The following is a 5,329-nucleotide window of genomic DNA, read 5'->3' as shown; positions in this document are numbered from 1 at the left end:
ACCGCCTTCGACAGGTGTCTGAGCAGCGCCCCGCGCTCCCTTCTCCCCAAAGCACATTTTAAATGTAATTTAAAATAAAACCCTCCAGGGTTTGCTCTGAGTTACAGGCTGCTGCTCACAGCACAGTTGAAAGCCCATTGCTTTCCAGGTCGTATGTAGCCCTTCTGTGGCGATGCGCAGTGACACAGGCTTTAATTAAATGGCTGTAGTAGTTTTTGCAATACTAGGCCAAACTAGCCTTAATCAGTAGTCGTGCCACGCTTTATTACTGCGCAGTTTTAGCAGCCTAGAGGAGAAGGAGATGCAAGTTGCCTGCTGAGCCGTGCACAGAGCTACGCCGAGTCTGGGCCGAGGACGGCTGTGCCACCACCTGAAAGCCAAAGGACAAGATTTCTAAAACTTTGTAGGTATTTCCCCCAAGCCGCTTTCTTCAAATTACTCCAGCTGACGTTCTCAACGCCACCTCTGCTTAAGGCAAACCGCTTGATGCTGAGGCTTTGACCAGTCAAAGTAACAACAAGCTGTAACCAGCGGCTTGTCATTAGAGCCAGGTAGGCAGCCTGAACAGCCCATAGCATTAAGCCAGCCGTGAGGATGCCATTTCTACATACAGCCCTTTCTGGAGCAGAAATCATTTCACACTGGCATTGTTCTGCGTATTTTTCTTCAATACGTTTTCAGAGTGTACCACAGGGCTTGTGCATCTTAACTAGTCTTGCAGAGACTCTCTCTGTCAAAAGCTTTCTTAACATCAAGAGAAAAACAGCTTCCACTTAGTTTTCTTTAATCAAAAGCCAAGAGCATTTTGTCAGCCAAGGCAGACAAAGCATTTGTAGTGAAGTGCGAGAGCCTGAAGCTAGATTATTTTACATTTTACAGTTTTATTTTGATGTAAATATAGCATTAGCTCTAGGAAGAGACCGTATGTTCTACTCTGCCACCAGCAGCACAGCTGTAAATCTGCACACTCTGTAGCGTTATCAGATTTCTGCTTTGATTTCAGAGGGCAGGTCCAAGGATCTGATCTTCATCTCAACACCAGCATAAACTGAAGCTGCACCATGTATATAATCTGTGGCACCGAGACAAGAACCAGGCCTCCTTGGAAAGCCCTCATCTTAGAGAAAAAGACTCCGATTACACTGAACTCCAGTACAGGCACTAATACTAGTGCCAAACCAGCCAAGGGAAATTTTTATTTCTTAGAAGGCGTGTTAGTCTGGCACCGCTTGTCCTCTTTTGTTTCTATTCACCCCTAATATCTATAGGTCTAGAGAAGTTATATATAACAACAGAGTGGTTCTGAAAAATATATTCCAGACTGCTAGAAATGGAAGACTGCCCACGATGTCAGTGGGTTTATTTTTCTCCTAGGTATGCAAGGGAACTTTGGTTTAAGGACTGGGCTGAATAGCACAGGTATCTGGTAGGATGCAAAGTCTCTACAGAAGCAACACAGCAAAGCAAATACACGGTTCGGGGGGCTGTTTTGTTCGTTTGCAAGGCTAAACCCCACGTCACTGAAGAAAATTAACTGTGGTTATACTGAACGTGCCTATTGCTCACTCTGGATATTAATTAATTTGATTTTCAAAGCAGTTAAAAGAAACCTCATGTTCAGAGCGTGCAAAACTACGGGAATATGTTTAACAGACAGATGCATTTCTTCAGAAAAGGTACATTTAGAAAATAAAATGTCACTGAGGAAACCCAACTTTAGGCTACTGTGGTTTGCCTACAAGTTTATACTACAAACCGCAAGTGATGGAAGTGTTTAGTTCTTTCTTACAGATATATGAGGAGGATTTTTGTAATTCACAGCCCTTTTCAAGGTGTTTTCAAACCCCACCATTTACCTTTGTCACTTTATTCCAAATAGCGAAAGGCACACACCCCCTTGTTTTTGGCTGAGTAAATACATGTTCTGGCTCTGCCCCAATTCCAGGAACCGCGCAGGAGATGCACGTGGAAACAGAAGGCCCGGTGATGACAGCATCTGCGAGCGTCTCGCCGATCCTAATGAGAAACTGCGAGCCTGGGAAGGAAGAGGCTTGCAGATGTGCTCTTTCATCTAACTGATCTGCTGACTCGTGGTGCTGGTGCACTCTGGACAAACTTGGATGCTCGTTTCTCTACTGCAGGTAAGTATTTCTGCACCAGTCATCATCCGTCTGCCTAGCGCAGACTAGCAAGTAATGACTAGCCACAGCAAACTGATCTTATCGCTGGAGCTTGCCAGAGCATGTAGAGCATTGTGTGAAGAAACTACCTTCAACATGGTCTGAAATAGTGTACCAACTTACTCAAATGTAAAATTTAAGAATCTGACCCTTTGCTTTTCCACATTTAAAAAGACATCCACAGCAGCTGTAAAAATCCATGCCTCCTGTAGCTTGGACGGTGCGTGCAGTGCACGTTGCTGTTTGTCCCCCACACTAGCAGCACTTGAAACTCTGCACGGAGCAATGTTCTCCGTCCACCCGCACTGCGAGTGCCTGGGAGAACCGGCAGGCTTTGCAGCATGCCCAATAGATTAACCAAACCCAGCTGTCATTGCTATAAATGGGTAAATCATGGCCTGCATTTAAAGTGCGCCTTTCATCTGTAGGAATCCTAAAGCCCCCATAAATGGTGCAGAAGAGAGACCCATTTGCCAACCCCAACTCAATAAATTGTTTGCATCCCACGGGCGTACACAGCTCCATGGGACGAGGGAAACCTGCACAGCCCTGCCTGTGGAGATGCTTTGCCAGATCCCAGAGCGATCCTCATCTACCTGGGGGTGTAGCAGCAGCCTCTTCCCCACAATTACTTCTTACAGGTATGTAAGGAGGATTTTTGTAACCCGCAGAGCACTTTTCAGGATGCTTTCAAACCCCACATTTGCCTTTGCCTTAAGAGCACCGCAGCAGCAGCCGACCTCCACCCCCAGGTAACTACCAGCTGGTGTTGAATAATCCTCTAGGCCTTTTCCTCACTGCTGCCTCACATAAGCAGAGAAGCAACATTAAAATGCATTACTATTATATGCATTATAATATTATCTGCATTACACTCTGCTAGTCTCCCAGCATCATTTATTCGGGGCACACAGGTTTAAAGCAGGCTGCAGAACTCAGCCTTGGCTCTCAGAAATGGTAGTCTAATAAGGAAAGTGCCAATTCCTAGTGGGGCTGGAGGGAAAGACTGAGGGACCCCCCCTTCCTTCCAGCTCGGCGTGAGGTTGGACACCGATTGTCATCACAAGCACCGCCACGTGCCCTACCAAGGCTCTGCTGGCCATTTGGGTAAGATCAGATATTTATTTTGGTCTGAGAAACTGCAAAAAGGAAGAATGCATGAGGCCGCTTGAAAAGCTTAGCAAGAGAAAGGAGGTTTCTTTAAAGAACGACAGTGTGAGCTGATGCCAACTTTCCAAACAAGCAACGGGACAGTGACTCCTAACGTAGGCAAATGAGACCCCTTGGACGGATCTGAGCAGCTCCAGATCAAAAAGTAAAACAAGCAAAGGAAGAAGAGATCTGATGTTGTGGCTGCGTGTCCAGAGATTACCCCGTAACGTAGTATAAGAAAGCCTCTTAACCAAGCGGATAAGCATAGAAGCCATTTCACAATCAGCTCACTATGTAAGGCAGAGTTTCTTATCTCTAGGAAAAAAAAAGTCTTTTTAAACAAAGTCAAACATGCTGGATGAATATGCTAAATAATTCAGAGGAGATTTTTATGATAGGCTCGGTCAATCTCCCTCATAACAAAAATCACTATTTTCAAGGAAAATGTAGTGCTGAAGGATCTGCTTATCTTGCAACTGCAAATTAATTGATATGCAGCTGGCTGAACTTGCAAAGACCTTACGCTGAGCTTAGTTCCGTTTTCCCTGCTCCGTTGTGCATAACTACGAAATTGCTTTTGAACTGAGCCATTTCAGGAGTTTTAGTTCCTCCGTGCAAGGCAAACCGCCATGCACCTGCATGGTCAGTAGAAGCCGTAACAGCTCGTCCCGCCTTGGCTTTGCCCGGCTTCCCGGCACAGGGGTGGGATGCTGATCCACGGGAGAAAGGGAGCGCGTCCAGGTCCCTGGGGATCGCAAGGACAGCAAGCCTGTGGGACAAGACGCGGAGGCTGCCAGGAGCCTGCGGGGAAGGCAGCCAGCACGGCTGGCAGAAGCTGCACGGCTATACATTCCCCCCGGGGGCTACACGCACCATATAGGAGCCAGCATTGCACACACAAATACGCTCCAGCTGGGCAGGAGGTCAGAGAAAGTTCAGAAATACTGCAGGCGCCAGCGCAACGGGGCTGGTGTTTCGGTAACTGTCTCCCCATGAGTCAGAGCTTTCCTGGTGCTGCCACAGGCAGCTGCTCCCAGGTCTTCCCAAAACGAGCAGGTCAATGTGCAGAAACCATTCCCAGGCCGAGCATATTCAATTTTAAGAGTCGGTAACAACCACAGCTCCCGTTTTCTACCCTTTGTCCTGACCGATCTCTAATCCCTTTCAGCCCTTTCAGACCAGGGCTACCTCTGGCTACGGGATTTGCACACATCGGACATCATTGGTGTCGGCAGCCAGCTGTGGTTTTACCATCAGTTTTCAATACAAACACACGTTAAATCCAATGCAGCTATGAAACCTGTGTTGCAAGAGAGTCTCAAAGTCTCTTAACTCATTCTAGGTATATCTGCTCCTCTTTACAACGAGCCGTTGCCTGAGGCTCCCAAACGGCTCTTGCGGGGCTGTAATGAAGTTGTGAGTCCCGCAGGTCCTTTCCAGGGATCACCGTCAGCCACTTTACCTCCTTGCACGCTTAAATAACGCAGGAAGTTCAGTGTAGTCGCAGTGATCTGTGCGAGCAGTAGCAGTAACTGAATTCTCGTGCATGACAGGGGTGCTGCAGTGCCAGGAGCGATCCTGGAAGTGGAAATTGCTGCAGGGTTTATGCTTTGCCGCATCCTAAATAGTTGACTGGACTAGATTAGTGATCCAGTATAAGTGTGCTAGACAAGACGCTGTTTCCAGTAGGAAAATAATTTCAGAAACATTGACCATCTCATGAAAACATGTTGTTCTCACTGATGCAAGTGTGATAGATGGTTAGAAATACTCCTCCTTCGTTACGAGTACTCCTCCCGAGCCTCGACTAAGAGGCAGAAATATCTGTTAAGGAAGGGCAACATTACACGGCCCCTAATAACGCTTTTCTGGGTCTGATTTAATGATTCTATGATTCTATGATGTCTCTGAGCAGAAATAAATTATTTACGTTCCTTAATAAAACAAAATCAAGCATCAGAATAAGAAACAGCAACTTCTTTCCCGCAAAATGCATG

This window comes from Pygoscelis adeliae, unplaced genomic scaffold, assembly GCF_000699105.1.
Source record: "Pygoscelis adeliae isolate BGI_AS28 unplaced genomic scaffold, ASM69910v1 Scaffold420, whole genome shotgun sequence".
Lineage (NCBI taxonomy): Eukaryota > Metazoa > Chordata > Aves > Sphenisciformes > Spheniscidae > Pygoscelis > Pygoscelis adeliae.
Note: the sequence above shows the minus strand (reverse complement) of the source record.